The sequence below is a fragment of the Drosophila biarmipes genome, unplaced genomic scaffold, assembly GCF_025231255.1.
Source record: "Drosophila biarmipes strain raj3 unplaced genomic scaffold, RU_DBia_V1.1 ptg000008l, whole genome shotgun sequence".
Lineage (NCBI taxonomy): Eukaryota > Metazoa > Arthropoda > Insecta > Diptera > Drosophilidae > Drosophila > Drosophila biarmipes.
The window spans coordinates 3,638,702-3,652,054 of NW_026114529.1; the positions used below are offsets into that span (position 1 = coordinate 3,638,702).

General features: G+C 33.7%; 6 long non-coding RNA genes across 11 annotated transcripts in view; 4 read left to right on the forward strand and 2 right to left on the reverse strand.

Moving 5' to 3' along the window:
- The window catches only part of LOC108025401 (uncharacterized), a 26,191-nt gene extending 25,342 nt beyond the window's left edge, over positions 1-849 (reverse strand). For both annotated transcript variants that reach the window (XR_007765061.1, XR_007765057.1), the window contains exon 1: positions 518-849. This is a non-coding gene — a long non-coding RNA (uncharacterized LOC108025401). The remainder of the gene's footprint in view (positions 1-517) is intronic.
- LOC108025345 (uncharacterized) overlaps positions 1-13,320 on the forward strand; it is an 18,086-nt gene extending 4,766 nt beyond the window's left edge. The window contains exons 1-4 of one of the 4 annotated variants that reach the window (XR_006368230.2): positions 5,404-5,610; positions 5,677-5,750; positions 5,846-6,088; positions 13,234-13,320. This is a non-coding gene — a long non-coding RNA (uncharacterized LOC108025345). Of the gene's footprint in view, positions 1-2,088; positions 2,163-2,257; positions 2,446-5,403; positions 5,611-5,676; positions 5,751-5,845; positions 6,089-13,233 lie in introns of those variants that run through there. The other 3 variants (XR_007765071.1, XR_007765070.1, XR_007765069.1) reach the window with 3 other exon arrangements.
- Positions 2,636-11,424, reverse strand: LOC122818722 (uncharacterized). 2 transcript variants are annotated; one of them, XR_007765073.1, is made up of 3 exons: positions 10,737-11,424; positions 7,101-7,197; positions 2,636-2,842 (listed from the first exon to the last, which is right to left on the reverse strand). It is a non-coding gene; the product is annotated as an uncharacterized LOC122818722 (long non-coding RNA). The 2 variants fall into 2 exon arrangements; XR_007765072.1 differs by lacking the exon at positions 2,636-2,842 and adding an exon at positions 6,279-6,487 and having other exon boundaries at positions 10,737-11,414.
- LOC127011760 (uncharacterized) lies at positions 6,095-6,534 on the forward strand. Its single transcript, XR_007765078.1, has 2 exons — positions 6,095-6,282; positions 6,339-6,534. It is a non-coding gene; the product is annotated as an uncharacterized LOC127011760 (long non-coding RNA).
- Positions 11,889-12,463, forward strand: LOC127011762 (uncharacterized). Its single transcript, XR_007765080.1, has 3 exons — positions 11,889-12,076; positions 12,171-12,232; positions 12,292-12,463. It is a non-coding gene; the product is annotated as an uncharacterized LOC127011762 (long non-coding RNA).
- LOC122818719 (uncharacterized) lies at positions 12,471-13,147 on the forward strand. The gene is made up of 3 exons (XR_006368220.2): positions 12,471-12,814; positions 12,881-12,954; positions 13,050-13,147. It is a non-coding gene; the product is annotated as an uncharacterized LOC122818719 (long non-coding RNA).
- Positions 13,321-13,353: the final 33 nt, after the last annotated feature.

Here is a 13,353-nt window from a genome sequence, read left to right on the forward strand (position 1 = left end):
TAGGTGCATTTCTAGGTACATCTTAGTGGTGCATTAAAAAAGAGATTGTTGTAAGTTAAACAAATGAAAATTAAAGTAAACATCAGATTTTAAACATCAGATTTTAAACATCAGCTTTCAAACATCAGCATTATATGCCCTAACTCTGGAATAGGAGGCGTATCCCGCCGATCCTGCCGTTTACTCGATTGGTCGTAGCACATGATAGTTGACTGGAAAGGACTACTGTGGCTACGTCGGAGGATTCCCCGAACATATTTTTTGGAGCAGCGCAGGGCGTCGACGGCAGAACAACGCACGCAAAAAAAGTTAAAGGGTAATAAGTGAGCGGGACCAGCCATGACAGAAAATGGACACGGTTTTTAAAAATTTGGTGTGTCAAACAGACAAATCTTAGCTATCCGCACAGGTTGCGTAGCGAAAAAGTTATCCATGAAAATGATGAAGGAAAATTTGCTTACAGCAAGTGTCGTCTTTGTGAATTAGGGATCCAACTCTACTAGGAACTACCACCAACCTTTTTAAGTATTTTGGCTGTTAACTAGTGTAATTTTTATCATTTGTAGATTTGTTTAGCAACTAATATTTGAACGCAGGTACTCGTACAAAACTACCTACAGTAGTTTATAAGTGACTTTTTATCAATTGAAACACTGAACTTGCTATGAACTTTAAGACTTTCTATGAATCTTTAATAAATATTTGTTATTTTTTTTTAAATTTGTTCGATGTTTACGTTTAATTTAAAACATTAATTTTGAGATTGAATAACATCGATATTTAAAAACTACAATGTTTTTAAACCTTTATTGCAGCGGTCGGCAATAATGGTAAAGCGTAAAACAGAGGTAAAACGTAACATGTCAGCAGTGATGCCAGTTTTTCAGTTTTTTTTTCTCAATCTGTCTTTTTTTTACGAACAAATATTGGCATCACTGCATGCCAGATGGTAAAAGCTTAGAAGAGTGTGAAAAAAGCGGTAGTGCAACAAGGAGAGCCAGATCTTCGAAGATTCCTCTCTTTTTGGGTCTTATAATCTGCTTGCCTCAGGCAGATCTTCGGAGATTCCTCTCTTTCTCTGTCTTGTGATCGGCTTGCCTTTGGCCAGTCCTTTTGTTTTGCGCCTCTCCAAAAGAGAAAGGGACCTGGTGCATTCTTTATGAGTTATGAAAATAGAAGCAGCTGCTGTTTAAATTGTGCTCTGCGACACATTTTAATTTATTAATAAAAGTGATATTTAAAAAAAATTATGTCAAGAAAGTGATACCTTAAGTGCAAGACTTTGTGCGTTGATCCACGTTTAAGGAACGTCCCTTTCTGATATTTTTTATAAGATTGACAAAATAACAAAAAAAAAAATTGCTTCCGTTACCCCTAGGTGTCGTGATGAAATGTTTTGTGCCAATAAAAATCCCGCAGAGTTTTACACAGTTCGAAAAGGTAAATATAAAAGTATACAAGTAAAACACGTTTTTTAACCACACGCCCCTATTTTTCAGATAAGTTAGCCAGGGATTCCGGTGACCCGAACAAATGTTTACGAAAGACGATGACAAACATTAAAAACAAATTGACAAAACACAAAACTAGATTTTGGAACAACAACTGTAATTCAACAGATAAATAAAATAATACAATTTAAATAAAATGAAGCAAAATATTAATAAATTGGTATGTATTTTAAATTCAATATTTTATTTGAAAATTCATTGGAAAAATTCAGAATTTCTGAAGTGATTTTACTTGGGAAGTTTCACTTAAAAGAGATGTTACAAGTAAAAACTTTCTAAAAAAATTCGGAATTACAGAAATGATTTTACTTGGGAAGAAGTGAAATACGAAGTGACTTCGAAAAAGTTACATTTGCATTTTAACTCGTTAAAAAGCGAACATCCCAGCTTTCTATATGGAGCGTCACTTGTTCTTTACTCGTACAAGCTGACACTTTACTCCGGATTCACAAGTGAAACATTTTTTTCGGAACTGATTAGGCTCAAACTAATGCAAGGCAAACTTGCGATGGTATGTGCGTGCCAACCGCTGCTCTATTGCTAAGTACTAATGCTGACTTATCTAAACAAATCCCAGTAATTAGTGTCTCTCTGTGTCTCATGGGAACTTTTTTCGGAACTGAAGGGCATGTTCAGAAATCACTCAAACAGGTATCATTTACTGAATAAAAATACTGTAAAACTGCTTACAGTATCTTACTTTCCGCAAATGCAGAGGTATTCTAATTTCATATATTTGTTTCCAGAACGCGTATTTCTTATGGACGTATACGAAGCTAAATATTTGATTATATATGTAGCTCGGTGCAATGTTGGAGATATATGTACCTAAATACTTTTAAACAGTATGTACCAAGGTACTTTTAAATATTAATAGCTTCGTCCCAGGCAGATTATTCCACCACCCACCATCCGTTGAACGATCGGTTTATAGGTTTTTGCCGCTTCGAAAATATCCCATTATGTTCCCCAACCAAATTTGACAGACTCTTTTATGCGATAGTTAGGCGATGTTTTTTCGGTACAACTCTGAATTATTTTTTTAACAGTGAAAATTAAAACATTATCTACTATAACACAAACAATGACGACGGGAAACATTTGAAAACGAAAGGCCCCAAAGCTATAGTATGAAAAATAAATGCTCTTTAATTTCTTATATTTCATTGTTTTTAATTTTTTAGTCGATAAGATGCGAACCGTCGGTGGAAATCTGGTTCTTTTTTTCAGCAGCTGGCAAAAATCTGTAGTTATGATAGTAGGTTTCGGTTGTGCGCCTGGCGTTGTGGTGTTCTTTTAAAATGTTATTGGATTACAATCCATGGTGGATGCTGGAAAACAAAAATAAATACTGAAATAAAAACTAAAATTTATGAAATTGAATCCAGTTTTATGTATTCCTTTGGAATGCTTCTATAAATTTGTTTTTTGAATGTATTTAGGTGCATTTCTAGGTACATCTTATTGGTGCATTAAAAAAGAGATTGTTGTAAGTTAAACAAATGAAAATTAAAGTAAACATCAGATTTTAAACATCAGATTTTAAACATCAGCTTTCAAACATCAGCATTATATGCCCTAAGTCTGGAATAGGAGGCGTATCCCGCCGATCCTGCCGTTTACTCGATTGGTCGTAGCACATGATAGTTGACTGGAAAGGACTACTGTGGCTACGTCGGAGGATTCCCCGAACATATTTTTTGGAGCAGCGCAGGGCGTCGACGGCAGAACAACGCACGCAAAAAAAGTTAAAGGGTAATAAGTGAGCGGGACCAGCCATGACAGAAAATGGACACGGTTTTTAAAAATTTTGTATGTCAAACAGGCAAATCTTAGCTAGACGCGCAAGTTGCGTAGCGAAAAAGTTATCCAAAAACAAAAAAAGTTACAGCAAGTGTCGTCTTTGTGAATTAGGGATCCAACTCTACTAGGAACTACCACCAACCTTTTTAAGTATTTTGGCTGTTAACTAGAGTAATTTTTATCATTTGTAGATTTGTTTAGCAACTAATATTTGAACGCAGGTACTCGTACAAAACTACCTACAGTAGTTTATAAGTGACTTTTTATCAATTGAAACACTGAACTTGCTATGAACTTTAAGACTTTCTATGAATCTTTAATAAATATTTGTTATTTTTTTTTAAATTTGTTCGATGTTTACGTTTAATTTAAAACATTAATTTTGAGATTGAATAACATCGATATTTAAAAACTACAATGTTTTTAATCCTTTATTGCAGCGGTCGGCAATAATGGTAAAGCGTAAAACAGAGGTAAAACGTAACATGTCAGCAGTGATGCCAATTTGTCCTTTTTCCGGACAGATCTGCCCTGTTTTTAACGCTTTATCCGGAAAAAATTTTAAATCATCCGCATACCTGAAATCTGTCCTTTTTTAAGATTTTTGTTCCGGAAATCTGCCTTTTTTTAATTTAATATTAATTCTTTTTTTTTCTAAAATAGTTGTTTTTGCTTTCCAATTTAAATTTATTATCAGTTGTAAAATATGAAAGAGGTGGCAACTTCCCGCGGCGGCCTTACCTATATCGACAGTTTGGTAAAAAAAAATGCATCGAAAATCAACTCTATTTACGGTTTACTTACACTATCTGTTTCGGTACTGAACACGCAATTTGTATTATAAAATTAAAATGCCAAAAGAAATGTTTAAGCAAAAGGATTGCTGGGTACTGCAGCCCGATTTTAAAGGCATATTGCAAATGCAGTATTAACTGTAAAAGTGACCATATATAAATTGATAATACATTAAGTAGATGTACAAGTACATGTATTCTTTCTTCAGATTTCATAATTATAACTTGCCTGATAAGTATCGCCAATTAATTGGATCCATGGCTACTTTGAGGACAGCAATAATGACGAAGGAAAAATAATCGAAGATGCCTTAAAACTGTTATCTTAATAATAAAAAATAAAATTACTTTAAACAAACCTTTTATTTTTTTTTTTTTAATATTTTCATGCTATTTTTTCAGTCTGTTTTTTTTTACGAACAAATATTGGCATCACTGCATGCCAGATGGTAAAAGCTTAGAAGAATGTGAAAAAAGCGGTAGTGCAACAAGGAGAGCCAGATCTTCGGAGATTCCTCTCTTTCTGGGTCTTATAATCTGCTTGCCTCAGGCACATTTTCGGAGATTCCTCTCTTTCTCTGTCTTATAATCTGCTTGCCTTTGGCCAGTCCTTTTGTTTTGCGTCTCTCCAAAAGAGAAAGGGACCTGGTGCATTCTTTATGAGTTATGAAAAGAGAAGGAGCTGCTGTTTAAATTGTGCTCTGCGACACATTTTGATTTATTAATAAAAGTGATATTTAAAAAAAATTATGTCAAGAAAGTGATACCTTAAGTGCAAGACTTTGTGCGTTGATCCACGTTTAAGGAACGTCCCTTTCTGATATTTTTTATAAGATTGACAACATAACACAAAAAAAAATTTGCTTCCGTTACCCCTAGGTGTCGTGATGAAATGTTTTGTGCCAATAAAAATCCCGCAGAGTTTTACACAGTTCGAAAAGGTAAATATAAAAGTATACAAGTAAAACACGTTTTTTAACCACACGCCCCTATTTTTCAAATATTTTTTTCAAATGTTTACGAAAGACGATGACAAACATTAAAAACAAATTGACAAAACACAAAACTAGATTTTGGAACAACAACTGTAATTCAACAGATAAATAAAATAATACAATTTAAATAAAATGAAGCAAAATATTAATAAATTGGTATGTATTTTAAATTCAATATTTTATTTGAAAATTCATTGGAAAAATTCAGAATTTCTGAAGTGATTTTACTTGGGAAGTTTCACTTTAAAGAGATGTTACAAGTAAAAACTTTCTAAAAAAATTCGGAATTACAGAAATGATTTTACTTGGGAAGAAGTGAAATACGAAGTGACTTCGAAAAAGTTACATTTGCATTTTAACTCGTTAAAAAGCGAACATCCCAGCTTTCTATATGGAGCGTCACTTGTTCTTTACTCGTACAAGCTGACACTTTACTCCGGATTCACAAGTGAAACGTTTTTTTCGGAACTGATTAGGCTCAAACTAATGCAAGGCAAACTTGCGATGGTATGTGCGTGCCAACCGCTGCTCTATTGCTAAGTACTAATGCTGACTTATCTAAACAAATCCCAGTAATTAGTGTCTCTCTGTGTCTCATGGGAACTTTTTTCGGAACTGAAGGGCATGTTCAGAAATCACTCAAACAGGTATCATTTACTGAATAAAAATACTGTAAAACTGCTTACAGTATCTTACTTTCCGCAAATGCAGAGGTATTCTAATTTCATATATTTGTTTCCAGAACGCGTATTTCTTATGGACGTATACGATGCTAAAGCGGAATTTGGTTGCTATAGAAAAACTCCTTCTGTCGATATAAGTCCGCCATTCGAACATATTTGATTATATATGTAGCTCGGTGCAATGTTGGAGATATACCTAAATACTTTTAAACAGTATGTACCAAGGTACTTTTAAATATTAATAGCTTCGTCCCAGGCAGATTATTCCACCACCCACCATCCGTTGAACGATCGGTTTATAGGTTTTTGCCGCTTCGAAAATATCCCATTATGTTCCCCAACCAAATTTGACAGACTCTTTTATGCGATAGTTAGGCGATGTTTTTTCGGTACAACTCTGAATTATTTTTTTAACAGTGAAAATTAAAACATTATCTACTATAACACAAACAATGACGACGGGAAACATTTGAAAACGAAAGGCCCCAAAGCTATAGTATGAAAAATAAATGCTCTTTAATTTCTTATATTTCATTGTTTTTAATTTTTTAGTCGATAAGATGCGAACCGTCGGTGGAAATCTGGTTCTTTTTTTTTCAGCAGCTGGCAAAAATCTGTAGTTATGATAGTAGGTTTCGGTTGTGCGCCTGGCGTTGTGGTGTTCTTTTAAAATGTTATTGGATTACCATCCATGGTGGATGCTGGAAAACAAAAATAAATACTGAAATAAAAACTAAAATTTATGAAATTGAATCCAGTTTTATGTATTCCTTTGGAATGCTTCTATAAATTTGTTTTTTGAATGTATTTAGGTGCATTTCTAGGTACATCTTAGTGGTGCATTAAAAAAGAGATTGTTGTAAGTTAAACAAATGAAAATTAAAGTAAACATCAGATTTTAAACATCAGATTTTAAACATCAGCTTTCAAACATCAGCATTATATGCCCTAAGTCTGGAATAGGAGGCGTATCCCGCCGATCCTGCCGTTTACTCGATTGGTCGTAGCACATGATAGTTGACTGGAAAGGACTACTGTGGCTACGTCGGAGGATTCCCCGAACATATTTTTTGGAGCAGCGCAGGGCGTCGACGGCAGAACAACGCACGCAAAAAAAGTTAAAGGGTAATAAGTGAGCGGGACCAGCCATGACAGAAAATGGACACAGTTTTTAAAAATTTTGTATGTCAAACAGGCAAATCTTAGCTAGACGCGCAAGTTGCGTAGCGAAAAAGTTATCCAAAAAAAAAAAAGTTACAGCAAGTGTCGTCTTTGTGAATTAGGGATCCAACTCTACTAGGAACTACCACCAACCTTTTTAAGTATTTTGGCTGTTAACTAGTGTAATTTTTATCATTTGTAGATTTGTTTAGCAACTAATATTTGAACGCAGGTACTCGTACAAAACTACCTACAGTAGTTTATAAGTGACTTTTTATCAATTGAACTTGCACTTGCACACTGAACTTGCTATGAACTTTAAGACTTTCTATGAATCTTTAATAAATATTTGTTATTTTTTTTTAAATTTGTTCGATGTTTACGTTTAATTTAAAACATTAATTTTGAGATTGAATAACATCGATATTTAAAAACTACAATGTTTTTAAACCTTTATTGCAGCGGTCGGCAATAATGGTAAAGCGTAAAACAGAGGTAAAACGTAACATGTCAGCAGTGATGCCAATTTGTCCTTTTTCCGGACAGATCTGCCCTGTTTTTAACGCTTTATCCGGAAAAAATTTTAAATCATCCGCATACCTGAAATCTGTCCTTTTTTAAGATTTTTGTTCCGGAAATCTGCCTTTTTTTAATTTAATATTAATTCTTTTTTTTTCTAAAATAGTTGTTTTTGCTTTCCAATTTAAATTTATTATCAGCTGTAAAATATGAAAGAGGTGGCAACTTCCCGCGGCGGCCTTACCTATATCGACAGTTTGGTAAAAAAAATACATCGAAAAACAACTCTACTTACGGTTTACTTACACTATCTGTTTCGGTACTGAACACGCAATTTGTATTATAAAATTAAAATGCCAAAAGAAATGTTTAAGCAAGAGGATTGCTGAGTACTGCAGCCCGATTTTAAAGGCATATTGCAAATGCAGTATTAACTGTAAAAGTGACCATATATAAATTGATAATACATTAAGTAGATGTACAAGTACATGTATTCTTTCTTCAGATTTCATAATTATAACTTGCCTGATAAGTATCGCCAATTAATTGGATCCATGGCTACTTTGAGGACAGCAATAATGACGAAGGAAAAATAATCGAAGATGCCTTAAAACTGTTATCTTAATAATAAAAAATAAAATTACTTTAAACAAACCTTTTATTTTTTTTTTTTAATATTTTCATGCTATTTTTTCAGTCTGTTTTTTTTTACGAACAAATATTGGCATCACTGCATGCCAGATGGTAAAAGCTTAGAAGAATGTGAAAAAAGCGGTAGTGCAACAAGGAGAGCCAGATCTTCGGAGATTCCTCTCTTTCTGGGTCTTATAATCTGCTTGCCTCAGGCACATTTTCGGAGATTCCTCTCTTTCTCTGTCTTATAATCTGCTTGCCTTTGGCCAGTCCTTTTGTTTTGCGTCTCTCCAAAAGAGAAAGGGACCTGGTGCATTCTTTATGAGTTATGAAAAGAGAAGGAGCTGCTGTTTAAATTGTGCTCTGCGACACATTTTGATTTATTAATAAAAGTGATATTTAAAAAAAAGTATGTCAAGAAAGTGATACCTTAAGTGCAAGACTTTGTACGTTGATCCACGTTTAAAGAACGTCCCTTATTGATATTTTTTGTAAGATTCACAACATAACCAAAAAAAAATTTGCTTCCGTTACCCCTAGGTGTCGTGATGAAATGTTTTGTGCCAATAAAAATCCCGCAGAGTTTTACACAGTTCGAAAAGGTAAATATAAAAGTATACAAGTAAAACACGTTTTTTAACCACATGCCCCTATTTTTCAGATAAGTTAGCCAGACGAATGACAAACATTAAAAATAAATTGACTAAACACAAAACTAGATTTTGGAACAACAACTGTAATTCAACAGATAAATAAAATAATACAATTTAAATAAAATGAAGCAAAATATTAATAAATTGGTATGTATTTTAAATTCAATATTTTATTTGAAAATTCATTGGAAAAATTCAGAATTTCTGAAGTGATTTTACTTGGGAAGTTTCACTTGAAAGAGATGTTACAAGTAAAAACTTTCTGAAAAAATTCGGAATTACCGAAATGATTTTACTTGGGAAGAAGTGAAATACGAAATGACTTCGAAAAAGTTACATTTGCATTTTAACTCGTTAAAAAGCGAACAAGCTGACACTTTACTCCGGATTCACAAGTGAAACATTTTTTTCGGAACTGTTTAGGCTCAAACTAATGCAAGGCAAACTTGCGATGGTATGTGCGTGCCAACCGCTGCTCTATTGCTAAGTACTAATGCTGACTTATCTAAACAAATCCCAGTAATTAGTGTCTCTCTGTGTCTCATGGGAACTTTTTTCGGAACTGAAGGGCATGTTCAGAAATCACTCAAACAGGTATCATTTACTGAATAAAAATACTGTAAAACTGCAATTGAAGTCTTACTTCCCGCAAATGCAGAGGTATTCTAATTTCATATATTTGTTTCCAGAACGCGTATTTCTTATGGACGTATACGAAGCTAAATATTTGATTATATATGTAGCTCGGTGCAATGTTGGAGATATATGTACCTAAATACTTTTAAACAGTATGTACCAAGGTACTTTTAAATATTAATAGCTTCGTCCCAGGCAGATTATTCCACCACCCACCATCCGTTGAACGATCGGTTTATAGGTTTTTGCCGCTTCGAAAATATCCCATTTTGTTTCCCAACCAAATTTGACAGACTCTTTTATGCGATAGTTAGGCGATGTTTTTTCGGTACAACTCTGAATTATTTTTTTAACAGTGAAAATAAAAACATTATCTACTATAACGCAAACAATGACGACGGGAAACATTTGAAAACGAAAGGCCCCAGAGCTATAGTATGAAAAATAAATGCTCTTTAATTTCTTATATTTCATTGTTTTTAATTTTGTAGTCGATAAGATGCGAACCGTCGGTGGAAATCTGGTTCTTTTTTTTCAGCAGCTGGCAAAAATCTGTAGTTATGATAGTAGGTTTCGGTTGTGCGCCTGGCGTTGTGGTGTTCTTTTAAAATGTTATTGGATTACCATCCATGGTGGATGCTGGAAAACAAAAATAAATACTGAAATAAAAACTAAAATTTATGAAATTGAATCCAGTTTTATGTATTCCTTTGGAATGCTTCTATAAATTTGTTTTTTGAATGTATTTAGGTGCATTTCTAGGTACATCTTAGTGGTGCATTAAAAAAGAGATTGTTGTAAGTTAAACAAATGAAAATTAAAGTAAACATCAGATTTTAAACATCAGATTTTAAACATCAGCTTTCAAACATCAGCATTATATACCCTAAGTCTGGAATAGGAGGCGTATCCCGCCGATCCTGCCGTTTACTCGATTGGTCGTAGCACATGATAGTTGACTGGAAAGGACTACTGTGGCTACGTCAGAGGATTCCCCGAACGTATTTTTTGGAGCAGCGCAGGGCGTCGACGGCAGAACAACGCACGCAAAAAAAGTTAAAGGGTAATAAGTGAGCGGGACCAGCCATGACAGAAAATGGACACGGTTTTTAAAAATTTGGTATGTCAAACAGGCAAATCTTAGCTAGACGCGCAAGTTGCGTAGCGAAAAAGTTATCAAAAAAAAAAAAGTTACAGCAAGTGTCGTCTTTGTGAATTAGGGATCCAACTCTACTAGGAACTACCACCAACCTTTTTAAGTATTTTGGCTGTTAACTAGTGTAATTTTTATCATTTGTAGATTTGTTTAGCAACTAATATTTGAACGCAGGTAGTCGTACAAAAATACCTACAGTAGTTTATAAGTGACTTTTTATCAATTGAAACACTGAACTTGCTATGAACTTTAAGACTTTCTATGAATCTTTAATAAATATTTGTTATTTTTTTTTTAAATTTGTTCGATGTTTACGTTTAATTTAAAACATTAATTTTGAGATTGAATAACATCGATATTTAAAAACTACAATGTTTTTAAACCTTTATTGCAGCGGTCGGCAATAATGGTAAAGCGTAAAACAGAGGTAAAACGTAACATGTCAGCAGTGATGCCAATTTGTCCTTTTTCCGGACAGATCTGCCCTGTTTTTAACGCTTTATCCGGAAAAAATTTTAAATCATCCGCCTACCTGAAATCTGTCCTTTTTTAAGATTTTTGTTCCGGAAATCTGCCTTTTCTTAATTTAATATTTATTCTTTTTTTTTCTAAAATAGTTGTTTTTGCTTTCCAATTTAAATTTATTATCAGCTGTAAAATATGAAAGAGGTGGCAACTTCCCGCGGCGGCCTTACCTATATCGACAGTTTGGTAAAAAAAATGCATCGAAAAACAACTCTACTTACGGTTTACTTACACTATCTGTTTCGGTACTGAACACGCAATTTGTATTATAAAATTAAAATGCCAAAAGAAATGTTTAAGCAAGAGGATTGCTGGGTACTGCAGCCCGATTTTAAAGGCATATTGCAAATGCAGTATTAACTGTAAAAGTGACCATATATAAATTGATAATACATTAAGTAGATGTACAAGTACATGTATTCTTTCTTCAGATTTCATAATTATAACTTGCCTGATAAGTATCGCCAATTAATTGGATCCATGGCTACTTTGAGGACAGCAATAATGACGAAGGAAAAATAATCGAAAATGCCTTAAAACTGTTATCTTAATAATAAAAAATAAAATTACTTTAAACAAACCTTTTATTTTTTTTTTTTTAATATTTTCATGCTATTTTTTCAGTCTGTTTTTTTTTTACGAACAAATATTGGCATCACTGCATGCCAGATGGTAAAAGCTTAGAAGAATGTGAAAAAAGCGGTAGTGCAACAAGGAGAGCCAGATCTTCGGAGATTCCTCTCTTTCTGGGTCTTATAATCTGCTTGCCTCAGGCACATTTTCGGAGATTCCTCTCTTTCTCTGTCTTATAATCTGCTTGCCTTTGGCCAGTCCTTTTGTTTTGCGTCTCTCCAAAAGAGAAAGGGACCTGGTGCACTCTTTATGAGTTATGAAAAGAGAAGCAGCTGCTGTTTAAATTGTGCTCTGCGATACATTTTGATTTATTAATAAAAGTGATATTTAAAAAAATTTATGTCAAGAAAGTGATACCTTAAGTGCAAGACTTTGTGCGTTGATCCACGTTTAAAGAACGTCCCTTATTGATATTTTTTGTAAGATTCACAACATAACCAAAAAAAAATTTGCTTCCGTTACCCCTAGGTGTCGTGATGAAATGTTTTGTGCCAATAAAAATCCCGCAGAGTTTTACACAGTTCGAAAAGGTAAATATAAAAGTATACAAGTAAAACACGTTTTTTAACCACATGCCCCTATTTTTCAGATAAGTTAGCCAGGGATTCCGTGGACCCGAACAAATGTTTACGAAAGACGATGACAAACATTAAAAACAAATTGACAAAACACAAAACTAGATTTTGGAACAACAACTGTAATTCAACAGATAAATAAAATAATACAATTTAAATAAAATGAAGCAAAATATTAATAAATTGGTATGTATTTTAAATTCAATATTTTATTTGAAAATTCATTGGAAAAATTCAGAATTTCTGAAGTGATTTTACTTGGGAAGTTTCACTTGAAAGAAATGTTACAAGTAAAAACTTTCTGAAAAAATTCGGAATTACTGAAATGATTTTACTTGGGAAGAAGTGAAATACGAAGTGACTTCGAAAAAGTTACATTTGCATTTTAACTCGTTAAAAAGCGAACATCCCAGCATTCTTTATGGAGCGTCACTTGTTCTTTACTCGTACAAGCTAACACTTTACTCCGGATTCACAAGTGAAACATTTTTTTCGGAACTGATTAGGCTCAAACTAATGCAAGGCAAACTTGCGATGGTATGTGCGTGCCAACCGCTGCTCTATTGCTAAGTACTAATGCTGACTTATCTAAACAAATCCCAGTAATTAGTGTCTCTCTGTGTCTCATGGGAATTTTTTTCGGAACTGAAGGGCATGTTCAGAAATCACTCAAACAGGTATCATTTACTGAATAAAAATACTGTAAAACTGCAATTGAAGTCTTACTTCCCGCAAATGCAGAGGTATTCTAATTTCATATATTTGTTTCCAGAACGCGTATTTCTTATGGACGTATACGAAGCTAAATATTTGATTATATATGTAGCTCGGTGCAATGTTGGAGATATACCTAAATACTTTTAAACAGTATGTACCAAGGTACTTTTAAATATTAATAGCTTCGTCCCAGGCAGATTATTCCACCACCCACCATCTGTTGAACGATCGGTTTATAGGTTTTTGCCGCTTCGAAAATATCCCATTTTGTTCCCCAACCAAATTTGACAGACTCTTTTATGCGATAGTTAGGCGATGTTTTTTCGGTACAACTCTGAATTATTTTTTTAACAGTGAAA